The following is a 12,484-nucleotide window of genomic DNA, read 5'->3' on the forward strand; positions in this document are numbered from 1 at the left end:
AAACTGCTTTTAAACCGCTTTTGTAATGCGTTTTAAATTGCATTTGAAATTGCATTTGAAACGTAGGCCTCTCCCCACTATATAGGACCCGTCCAGGTGTGCCCCCTGTTTTTCAAAGTGCATTGAAACTGCATTTGAAACCATGTTTGAACTGCATTTGAAATTGCATTTGAAACAACATTTGAAACTTAGGCCTCTCTCGCACTTACAGGACCCTCTAAGTATGCCCCTTATTTAAATTGCATCGAAACTGCTTTTAAACTGCATTTGAACTGTGTTTTAAATTGCATTTGAAACTTAGGCCTCTCTCCCTCCGTGCAAGACCCTCCAGGTGTTCCCCCTTATTTGAAAGTGCATTGAAACTGCTTTTAAACAACATTTGAAATTCGTTTGAAATTACATTTGAAATTGAATTTGAAACAACATTTGACATTTAGGCCTATCTCCCACTTACAGGACCCTCTAAGCGTGCCCCTTTATTTGAAAGTGCATTGAAACTGCTTTTAAACTGCATTTGAACTGCATTTTAAATTGCATTCGAAACGTAGGCCTCTCTCCCACTATACAGGACCCTCTAAGTGTGCCCCTTTATTTGAAAGTGCATTGAAACCGCTTTTAAACTGCGTTTTAAATTGCATTTGAAACTTAGGCCTTTCTCCTACTATACAGGACCCTCTAAGTCTACCCCCTTATTTGCAAGGGCATTGAAACTGCTTTTAAACTACATTTGAACTGCATTTGAAATTACATTTATAGTTGCATTTGAAACCTAGGCCTCTCTCCCACTATACAGGACCCTCTAAGTTTGCCCTCTTATTTAAAAGTGCATTGAAACTGCTTTTAAACTGCATTTGAACTACGTTCTGAAATTACATTTGAAATTGAATTTGAAACTTAGGCCTCTCCCCACTATACAGGACCCTCTAAATGTGCCCCTGTATTTGAAAGTGCATTGAAACCGCATTTGAACTGCATTTGAAATTACATTTCAAATTGTGTTTCCAGGTGTGCCCGCTGTAGAGGAGGAGCCAAGTACCCTTATTCCCCCTACCCCTTCTACATTACCTGAGAAGTATGAACCACAGTATGTGACATATACTACACCAATCAGAAGGTAAGAAGAGGAGCAACGGCTCTGTCCAGTACCCATAAGAATGCCTATACTTAAGAGAATATGGGAAATAAAGTATCCATTAAGGAAGCCATACCTACATCCAAGACAATATGATGGCCATTTGAATGCGATTCCTGACTAAACAAAGAAACTGAATGACCAGGATGAATGGTGACGTCATACGAAACCAAATCGATTCCATAGATAGAAGGTAATCAGACCTGAGAGGCAGACGATTCATGAAGAATAAAGAAGTACTAAGGATAAGTGACATTTTGGGATCAAGATGAAGAAACTTATGCCACAAACCTGATGAAGAAACTTAGTTTAAATGTGTACAGATAGAATGAAACGCAAGCAGCAAAGCAATAATGAAGCTAGCAAAATGCTTATAGTAAATAGATAGCGGAAAGCGCCAACGTATACATATATACCTTATAGATACATATGGATTGAATAAAGAATGAAGGTTCCACTACGTATATATAGCTGTCTTGTACAACAAGAAAGGCCTCAAATTCAGTGTCGCAGTTACAAAAGCAATTGGGTTAAACAGAATATATTTCAGCTAAGGAGTTGGATGAGCCAAGGTCTTATCAGAACTAAAATTGGCTGACATTATTTATTTATTTATTTCTATAGCGCGGAAGCCCGCAGGCATCAGGGCGCATTACATGAAGACAAGGACAACAGAAAAGTGACGGGACATTAGAGTAAGATTACTGGTTCTGAGTAGGATAGGTATTTAGATTCTACTCTTAGGCTGTTTGGGAGCTCGTTCCATTTAGATGCCGCTTTCGTAGGTAATGCCCGTCCAAGTCCATTGGCTTTTTTGGAGTCAGTTACTTTCACAAAACCTTGCGCCTTGGATCTTAAGGTTTGGCAAGGTTCGTATGTGGTTATTTGGTTTTTTAGGTATACGGGTGCGGATCCATATATACAGTGATGGACAATGGTCAATGCTTTAAAGGTGATCCGGTCTTCCAGTGCTAACCAATGAAGGGACTTTCTGTCTTTTGTAATGTGGTCATCCCTTTTTTTCTTGGTAATTGTCCTTACTGCATTGTTCTGTATGACCTGACATTGTTTGGTGCATTTTTTATTGGCCCACATAAGTAGTGCATTCCCGTAGTCAATTAACGTAAAAGAACAGAAGCTCCTCTTCAAGAAGATCAAGTATAAACAAAGACGTCAGAGGGCTATTGGAAAATACAGTTAAACACACAAAAAAGGTTAAATTCATGGTGTCCAGTTACGCGATGGACGAAAGTTGGAGGCATGAGGAGATCACACCTACGCACGGAAGCCAGATAGTACCCATACTCCTTAAAAAATCCCAGAGAATAGTACAAACTCAAGGCCAACTTCAGACACTAATTGACACTGTACCGTTGAGGTGATGATGGAGTCTACTTTTAATTGGTGGGAAGCTAGTAACAAGACAAGCTCACCCGCACCTGGTTGTTCAGTCTGCATGCTGCTCACGTAGGTGGAAAGTTATTGACGGGGGTTAGTAGCCAGCCAATTATAGAGGACCACGTAGCTAGGGGTCCTATAGTTGTGTAGCCAATGGCACATTGTATATTTAGTGACGTTCATAGTGACCATTTTGAAGGAAGGGCTTAGTTGCCCCACCTATTGTTGATTATCCAATTATTTCTCTCTGTTACTCTATACAGATATTACACCTATACTTAGTAATTCACTTAGAGCCAATCCCGCTACCCGATAGGTTTTAGAAACTTGCCAGGTAGGTTGATGTTGGTAATGGCGCAGGTCTACACGTCAGTAGTGACAGATTTGGTCTATAAAAACTCTGTTTTTTCTTAAATGAAGGGAGAGTTGCGTATCGAGCGATTGCTGATGTTCGTTGTACTCCCTGTTTTACTTAATTACGTTAAAACAGACAAACTGTTTGCCAAGCTATTTGTGTCGTCTGAATTATTGATGTTTCATTAAAATCTGCACCCCATCCATCTCAAGGGTATTGCTACTCATCTTAAAGGGCTGGGAGTCCCCAGTTCACTTGGTAGCAGAGATTGATAGTTTGATAAGATACCATCGGCTGTCGATAGAGTCTCGGCAATATCACACGACCTTTGCCATTCGGCTGACAGGACGTGAAGGTCCCCGTAGATAGTGGTTAAAAATAGGCCCCAAAACTTGCAAGTTGGATATGACGGGACCCCTAGTTTGAATAGGAACCCCTCCCACATCTACGAGAAGCGGATAGGAAAGGCAGCTCGAAGAGGCGGTAACGAAGGCGGTGATCCCGAGGGTCCGAAGACAAAAAACATGCGAACAGTGTCAAAGACCAAAGAGTGTGGCAAAAAAGGGATGCATGCAGTAAATAACAGAGAGTAACAGAGAGAGGAGGGATAAAATATAATGCAAGAGTAAGAGCATAAAATATATGTATATGGGAAAAGATAGTGACTTGATTGTTGCCAAGTAATATATAAGGAAAATAGTTGTGAGGTGTAGCTACGCTATAATGATACGCCCTGTTCCTAGATTTTAAAAAATGCTAGCAGAAGCCTTAATTCAGAGCCCACTTTTGTGAGGGACATATAGGAGACAAGAGAGTTTAAAGACTTTCTTAAAGGAATTGGCTTGAGTTCCAGTCGGAACAAGAATTGTAGAGGGTAAGACGAGTCCTAAGGAAAGGATCATAAGGCGCACATACATGTGACTGGTCAAGTCTGTCTGTTTTGTATTATGTGGTTGAAAAGTGTGGTGACGTCACTGTTGAGAAAAAGAAATGTTCTAAGTAAAACGCGAAAAGTATTTGTTTTATGATTCAACTTTGAGGATTGTTTTTTAGCAAGATTAAAGTAAAAAAATTGTATTATAGACAGGATTCGAGCTTGAGACGATTGGTGCTTGCTCATAAGTGTATGTTGATTAAAAAATGAAATATGAAAAACTGTAACTGGAATGTAATCAAAGTGATAATAAAAGGAGAAATAAAAATTAGAAATGGAAGAAGTTACACCATTAGTGCATCTTTGCAAACAGCTACCAAAGTACGCGCTTAAACTTAAACAGTACAGTGCAGAATGGGTTAAAGGCACAGCAGACAAAATGTTTATGCCATGGTCTCAAGGCGGACATTATCGAGAACAGTTTTACAGCATATGAGGACATATTTGCTTGCTGTGTACACAGGAAAAAAGTTAGAAAAACGCCCAGCGAGTCTAGAGCTTTGGAAAATGTATGAACACGAGAAGGAGGAGGAGCCTCCTTTAGATTGGATGCTCAACATATGCCAAGAGGGGGGTGAAGAGCCTTCTGCTCCACTCGCCCCGTCTGAAATGAAAAACAAGACTAAGAAAGATGAAGGGTTATACCCATTAAGAGAACTTAAAGCAGCGACGTGATATAGTAATCCATCATACGAGTCACCAACGCAAAGTAGTGACGAGGGCCCAGAGAAAGACACAGAGAAAGATATAACCTCCAAAGTCATCCTGAGGGACAAGGAGAGAAGTGATCAAGCAAGTACATCTCTAGAAAAAGGGAGAGAAAGAAAAAGATGGAAGGGAGATAAGGATAAAACTGATGAGATAGCGCACATACAGAACGAATGGTTGGACGGTCAGATTTCACTTAAACTCGATGGCAAAGGCATCGAAGATGTAAGACAAAGGGAAGATCAAGACAAACAAGACGAACAAGACAAGAGAGACAAAGAAAGGGAGGAACGATTGAGAGACGAAGGAGCGAGAAGAAAAGATAGACAAAGACGAGAGCAGTTATATAAGATGAGGGGGCTAAAAAGCAAGAGAGCAGAAGAACAAAGAAAGCAGGATAACAAAAGAAGAACAACTGAGGAAAAGGAAAGAATAAAGGAGAAAAGAATAGAAGCCAATGAACAAGAAAGGATAAGAGAGAAAAGAATACAAAGGCGAAGGGATGAGGAACGGCGAAGGGCAAATGAACAAAAGGATATGAGAAGGAAAGAGGAAGACGAAATTGAGAAGAGGCAAGAAAGCGCAGAGAAGTTGATGATGACATGGAACACAAAAGGAGACAGAGAGCATGCGATCTCCAGTATTTGGAAAGGGAGGTAAGAGATCCCAATGCACGGGTAAACTGAGAAAAAATAGAGGCATTTTTTTCTGAGTCTGAGCCATTTCCAAGCACTTCTGGAGTAAATCTGGAAGACAAATTTAATTCACTAAGCATTGGGTAAACGATCGATAAAGTATATCATGAAATTCAAGCTCAGAAGGAAGCACAAAGGAAGGAAAAAATTAGCGTCTTGAGAGTACGCAGTTGTATGACACGGAGGAAGCCTCCTGTAGTACGAGACAAAAGGAGCTGTCTTTAGACAGATTAACAATAAAGATAACGATGAGAGAAGTTGTACGAGTTGGGCACAAGAAGTATCAGACGAAGAAAGGGAAACATACTCGAGGGAAGTTAGGAGTTTTATAGGTGAACTAGAAGAACGTCCACCTTTGGATAACGACGTAAGATGGTCAGATTTAAAATGACCTATGTCTAAGGCATTAGAGCCACTGACACAGTCAGACCGACATAAGGGGCAACCTCATGGTCAGAGGGAGGAGTCCCTGCCTTATGTAAGCAGGTTAAGTTCATTGCCAGGTTGACGGCGATGTGGGAATCTCACTCCGGCAATAGATAGACAAATGATGAGAGATGAGAATGAATGTGGAGCATCGAAGTTCCCCTTGTTAGAAAAAGGAGGAGCCAGACCACAGTATATACCATGGCCCCAAATGGACAGGAAATGTAAACTCCCAAATCTAAACCTCCGGCGCTGGAAAATGGATGCATGAGTTAGAAAAAATGACGGGAGGGAATACATTAACTATAGGAGATATTAAAGGTCTTCTAATCGCCATACTTGGCGAAAGAGCTGCTGACGTATGGACGCGAGCAGGTTACCCTGGTGTGACTACAGTCAACACCGCGCATGATGGAGCGCTGTTTAATAACTGTAGAGCAGCGATTTGGAAAGCGCTTCGAGTGCTATATACGGACACGTCCAATATGGGAGCTAAATTGACAAGAAAGATGAAAGAGGGAGAGGATCCATTGCTTTATATTAAAAATGTTCAAGACGCATGGGCGCTTGAAACACGTGAGGTTTGGGGAAAGTCTATACCTGTGTTTTACCATATATTATGCCAGGGGCTGCCAGAGAAAGTACCGAAGCAGCTAAGAAATTAGTGGGGATAGAGGCAAAGCCATGGTCAGAAATTCAGTTGACCATCGCACACTATTGCAGACTCCTACAGGATAAGAATCGCAAACAAGATGATGCACGAAAAGGTGAAGAAGCTAAGTTAGTGCAGAAAAAGTTATCTAAATATGCTATTGAAGGGACAATGTTAACTAATTTGAGCGGATCAAATCCACAGCAAGCAGTACCTATGCCACAAATAAATAACCAAAGAAAGGTTAATCAGACAAATAATGTATATGCTCCAAGAGGAAGGGGATATCAAGGGAGAGGTTGGCAAGGTAATCAAGGATATTGGCAGAATAATCAAGGAAGTTTTCAGAACAACCAACAAGGGTTTCAGAATTTCCAAAATCATAATCAAAACATGCAAAATGGACAGATGGGAAGACAACCTCTTGTGTGATGGACGTGTGGAATGACAGGGCATATAGCTCATATGTGTAGAAAACCAAGGGATGGTACAAAATGCTCAGTTTATAAGCCAGGGAATGCCAAATCCACCTACATATTTGCAGCAAAGTGGAAATAGAGTTGCGCAACATCAAACAGTGCAGCAGCAAACGCCGAGAGTGCAGCAAGGCTTGCAACCACAGCAAATGACAGGAAATCAACCACAATGACAGTCGCAACAATCTCCTATGCAACTTCAGCAAAACACAAACACAAAGCAGCCTATGACGCGTAGATTAGGAGGTGTCACTGTTGATGGGGGAAATCCATTCACGAGTGATGGAGTGAGGCTGTACCCGCAATAGGACAGCTCACTGGGGGACCTGATGTGTTCAGTCCTATCCATTACGCCAAATCCTTCTGAGGAACCGAGGATAGACGTAATTATAGGCGGCAAAGCTTATTCCTTCCTAGTGGACATGGGTGCAACACGGTAGTGTATACGTGAGGGCAAATTTTTAATGTCTGGCTATGCGATGAATACTCAGGGCTTTACAGGAGCTACGAGTCGTGTTCCTTTTACAGAAGAATTACCAGTCTCTATTCGAGAGTGTGATATGAAGGTGCCACTGCTTTATTCAAGGCAAACGCCTGTCAATATATTAGGACGAGATTTAATGACAAAAATTAATATGACCATTTCATTTACAGATGATGGCATAGTATGCTCAACACCAGGGATGCATAATTTAAAAGTGTGCGAAATGATCAGGGCATACATAGGACAAATAGTGCCTAGAGCAATACCATTGGAACCCAAAGTGTTCCATTATGGGATACGCATTCTGTTAACATGGCTGCCAGGTCTAGTAGGCAGAACCAGGAGAAAACCAGATGGGTTTATATTTAGACCACAGATACCCATGGATGAAGAAGAGGGGTGAATTTTCCCCTTAGACTTAGAAGCAGCTATAGTAGACGATGGTGCACAGTAATTGCCATTGAGGAAAGCCGCAGAGTGACTGACATCACGATGAAGATTTGTTTGGAGATGACAAATCTGACGATTTTGTGATATTTGAAATGTGCATTACTTATTGGGTCAAAGCAATTAAGAGAGAGGTTCTGCAGGAAATGATGCTACCAAAGAAGCGTCCTGAATATTTTGATGAAGATATTGTGAAAGTGCAAATCTCATTGTGGACTACAGGCCCCTATGACGTAGTCTTACTGAAAGGAGTTGGGGAACTAAAGATTAAATTGAAACCAGGAGCAATTTTACCTCGAGCACGACAATATCCCATGTTTCGAGAGGCAGATGAAGGAATTTTCAAGACAATTTTCGCCATGATGGACCAAGGTATCTTAGTGAGTCAGAGACTAATTAAAGATTGACACCGATAAACAAGATTGTAGAGGCCGAGTTCCTTCTAGCCCCTAACCCGTCCACGATCCTATGTAATATACCTGTTGATGCACGATATTTCACAGTAATTGACTTAAACAATGCGTTTTTCTCCATCCCACTGCATAAAGACTCAAAAGATTTGACATTGTTACGTCAAAAAGTACGATTAAAAAGCACAAGGCTGCCCCAGGGGTACTGTGAGTCCCCATCGATTTTTATTAGAGTCCTTCAGATGGACTTGAGCAATATTGTTTTAGAAAGCGTTGTGCTGCAATACGTAGATGACATTTTAGTTTGCAGCACCACAGAGGAAGAGGGCAGACACAATTCTGTTCAGTTGATGATTATACTTGCTGACAAAGGATATAAGGTTGACAAGGAAAAGTTACAATATTGTCAACAAGAAGTGTTGTGCATAGGAAAATTAATTTCACGTGAGGGAAAGAAAGTTACTGCTGAAAGAGCTAAAGCCATTTTAAAAACAGCCAAGCCACACACAATAAAACAAATGCAGAGTTTCCTAGGATTATGCAATTATGTTCGAGCATGGGTCTCTGACTACAGCTCATACACTAGGCTGCTTTTGCAGGCATTAAAGAAAGCACAGGCTACGAAAGAAAAAATTGTGTGGACTGAGGAAATGGAAGAAGGGTTTGACGAACTAAACAGCGACATTTGCACGGCTCCAGTTTTAGGGATTCCCAATTATGCAGAGGAATTCTTTTTATTCTTGCACACAGATGCTACTTTTATGACAGCAGTACTTACACAGAGAACTACATTAGGGTACAAACCCCTTGCATATTACAGAGGAATTTGGGATCCAGTAATGAGAGGTCACTTTCCATGCAAACAAAGTTTAGCAGCCGCCGCGTTCGCCATAGAGAAGGCTACAAAGATAGTGATGGGATTTCCATGACGTTATTTGTTGAACATGCATTATTTGCAATTTTAGAAAAACCAAAAGGCACGTTGACTACACAAAGAGCTTCTGCCTATGAGGTAAAAATATCGACTCCAGCTATTAAAATAGTCCGATATAAAATAGTGAATCCATCTACGTTTATAGCTGAGCCTCAAGAACTGGGGCCTGATAAAATCACATCCTAACCTGAATTGGTTATTTCCTTAGCCACCCATGTTGGCGTACAAAAAGGGAACAAATATAAGAGACACACTGATCAGGGCAGAGAAACCAAAAAAATCACCACAAAGGAGTCTAACCAAACAAAAACCCTGAACATTCCCATGTCTCCACTGCCAACGTTGTTCTAACAGCATAAAAGGAGACCACATTAGACATCCAAATACAGGAAAGAAGATACCCTTGAGAAGCTATGCCACGTGTGAATCAAAGAATGCCATCTACACCATAAGATGCCCATGTGGCAAATACTATGTGGGCAAGACAGTTAGACGAGCAAAAGAACGTTGGACTGAACATAAGTCATAAATCAGAACCTGCAATGTGAAATCTCCAGTCTTTCGCCATTTCAGAGACAATAACCATAACATTTCTCAAATGCGGTTTGCTATTCTGGAAGTGGTACACCCCCTACCAAGAGGAGGTGATTTACCTAAACTACTCTCCCAGAGAGAATTAGTGTATATACATAAACCTGATGCTATGTCACCTTTGGGTTTAAATGAGGACTTCTACTTAGGGTCAATCCTTTGAAGACACAATGACTATACGACACAGCCTACATACATATACCCTCTAATAGGCTAATAACTTTACACAAATTCCTCTTCTACTTACCATTCTTTGGGGATAATAGCAACAATGAAGTGATGGTTTGATCAAATGAGACTGTGAACCCCTGGAGGGACAGGCCAGCATTCTCCTTAAAGGTCAAATGTATAGATATGGGTTGTTATTACTTGGATATATCTGGTCATGGGCCAGTACATCATAAAATGTAAGTGCCAGACAATCATTTTTCTTGGAAATGTTTAGACAGTGGACTTTATATCTCTTTCCTTACACCATATGATTGTGTTACACCTGTTGACCTTGGTACTCTATCTAGTAACCAGCATTCACCTGCGGACGAGCCGCGGTGTTGCTAGTCTGCCACTTTTTACGTACATACTTTAATTTATCAGTGAGCATTTTGACAGCATTCACTGGCCACAAGCCACAAGTTCCGTTAATTTTTAATCTTTCCTCTACCGTAATAAGCAGTTTTCGCTTATTAATGCTATTTACCCTCAGACAGAACCTTATTAGCACCCTGCCTGCACTGTGTCCGGCTATTTACATGGGGGATTCATCTCAGGACATTCTGATCGTTACTACCTGGGTCATTATATTCTATAATCCGGATGCATTTTATTAATAAAATACATATAGATATCAGCTTGCTGTTTAAAGATTCATTAATATAGGATCTAACGTATGACGTCATGCGCACATGCGCAATTTGATGGCCTTGTAGCAGATATATTCATCTAACTAGCGGTTGTTACCCACATAATGAATGCAGATATTAGGTTCACACCGGCAGAGTCTCGCATAGAACATCCGGTTTTCCAAAAATAATAGTTTACTCTACGTCATCTCAGAAAATTAGTACACCCAGGAGCACATAGTAGGATTTTGTATCCACAGGCTTAATTCTCAGAGAATCGCATAGCCAGGGCTAGATACAAAGCAACTGATCTATTTAGACCAATACCTACAATGATTGACAACAATGCAGTCACCTGAGTTCAAACTTTGCTGGATTTCTTGATCGATGCCTTCTTGCGGATGGATCGAGTCTTGAATAAGGCTGCACAAGTCTCTTCCCGACTCCAGCGTGTGTTCAAAGTTCTGGGATGCAAGGATCCAGGAATCCGGGAAATTTACAGTGTGCGCTACTAGCACACGAGTCCAGGAATCAAGAAAGGAAGGAAGGAAGGAAAGGGACTAGGAATGGGGTTGGCTGGAAGAACGAAGGAAAACAATACCGCAAGCTACAGAGCACACATCTGGTCGCTACTTCGCAATAGCATTGAGACGGGCGTAGCCGCGGGAGGCCGCGGGAGGCGTGGTCTATAAATAGAACACGCTACGTTCATGACAGCTTTCACCCGCGCATCCGCAGGATGACGTCACTGAGAGCCCCATATATAAATAAACGCCGGCCTTGAAATGGCAGCAGGCGCTCCACTGGAGATCCGACAACTGAGCACAGATTGTCCTGTTCTTCTCTTCAACACTTAGCAAGTAAGTCACTTTGTGAGTGTAACCTTGACTCCCCTTGTTGATATCCTCTTGATATCCTCAGACATAGCATGTACGTGCCTTGAGTTTGTTTAGACCATGCACAGACTCTTCCTATTTTAAACTGAAATAGAACTTAGTCTCTTTGTTGTACTTCTTGACTTTTTATCAGGTCCTTATTCACCAGCAATGGGCCATAATACATGTGTCTTTTGACTTAATTAAATGAGTCTCTAGTGCCTTGAAATATTTCTCTGTTTATTAAAAACTTCTGTTTTTCATAAAAACTTCAAACAATCTTTTTTGCATTTAACCATATAGGACATTTTTTCCTGATCTGGTTCCGAAAAGGCTACTGTAAGTGACGTATACCTTAATTGGTCGCGGTGAATTGGATATCACTATAGGAAGCGCCTATGACCTATCTACCATTCCTGTTACTATTCCTGTTGCTAAAAATGATATGGCAAGGAACTTTTCAGTAAAATATCACAAGGTTAGAAACTCTTACTCTATTTTTCTACTTTTCTGAACACTATTATGTGTTAGATCGTTGGTCGAATATCAGACTTTTTGCACTAATAAGGAAAGATAGCTACATGAGTACTATTGGTTGAGACCCAGCAGAATGTACTGCAGAATTTTTTACAATTTCTCTTCTATAAAGACGCATGGTGTTGATACCACATTACTAAGGTTGAGACCTGATTTATATGTAGCCTTCTGAGTTTGGAAATGTCTGTTTTAAATTGTGTTTACAAGAATGTATATACTTTTTTAACTACATTAATTCCTAACGTCATGTTGTATGTACTTCCTCTATAGAATTGCACATGCTCCTGATGAAGAGTGAGTGTTACTCGAAACGCATTGGGCCCTCTTGGCATCATCACCATGAGTATGAATAAAAAGAAGATGTCTTGGGACAAACTACTAACTTAATTGTTATTTTGAATTCCGATTTTGAATAAAAATACCACATGTGACAGTGTGGATACTGCATAATATTGCATAATATTGACTACTTGAATGTATAACCACTAAAAACAATACAAGTTATTGGTCTGGTTTTTCCAGACACAGGATAATGTGCAGGGGACGTGAGTTCCCTAATTGGGAACTTTTTCTTTGTTCTCTATAGCTGAG

At 40.7% G+C, this 12,484-nt stretch overlaps 1 long non-coding RNA gene across 1 annotated transcript in view; it reads left to right on the plus strand.

Moving 5' to 3' along the window:
• LOC138452778 (uncharacterized) overlaps positions 1-12,267 on the plus strand; it is a 98,105-nt gene extending 85,838 nt beyond the window's left edge. Inside the window, exons 2-3 of the long non-coding RNA XR_011260313.1 lie at positions 1,006-1,114; positions 12,164-12,267. This is a non-coding gene — a long non-coding RNA (uncharacterized lncRNA). The remainder of the gene's footprint in view (positions 1-1,005; positions 1,115-12,163) is intronic.
• The last annotated feature ends 217 nt before the right edge of the window (positions 12,268-12,484 follow it).

Source organism: Ambystoma mexicanum, chromosome 1p (genome assembly GCF_040938575.1).
Source record: "Ambystoma mexicanum isolate Mex_15411 chromosome 1p, UKY_AmexF1_1, whole genome shotgun sequence".
NCBI classification, from domain to species: domain Eukaryota; kingdom Metazoa; phylum Chordata; class Amphibia; order Caudata; family Ambystomatidae; genus Ambystoma; species Ambystoma mexicanum.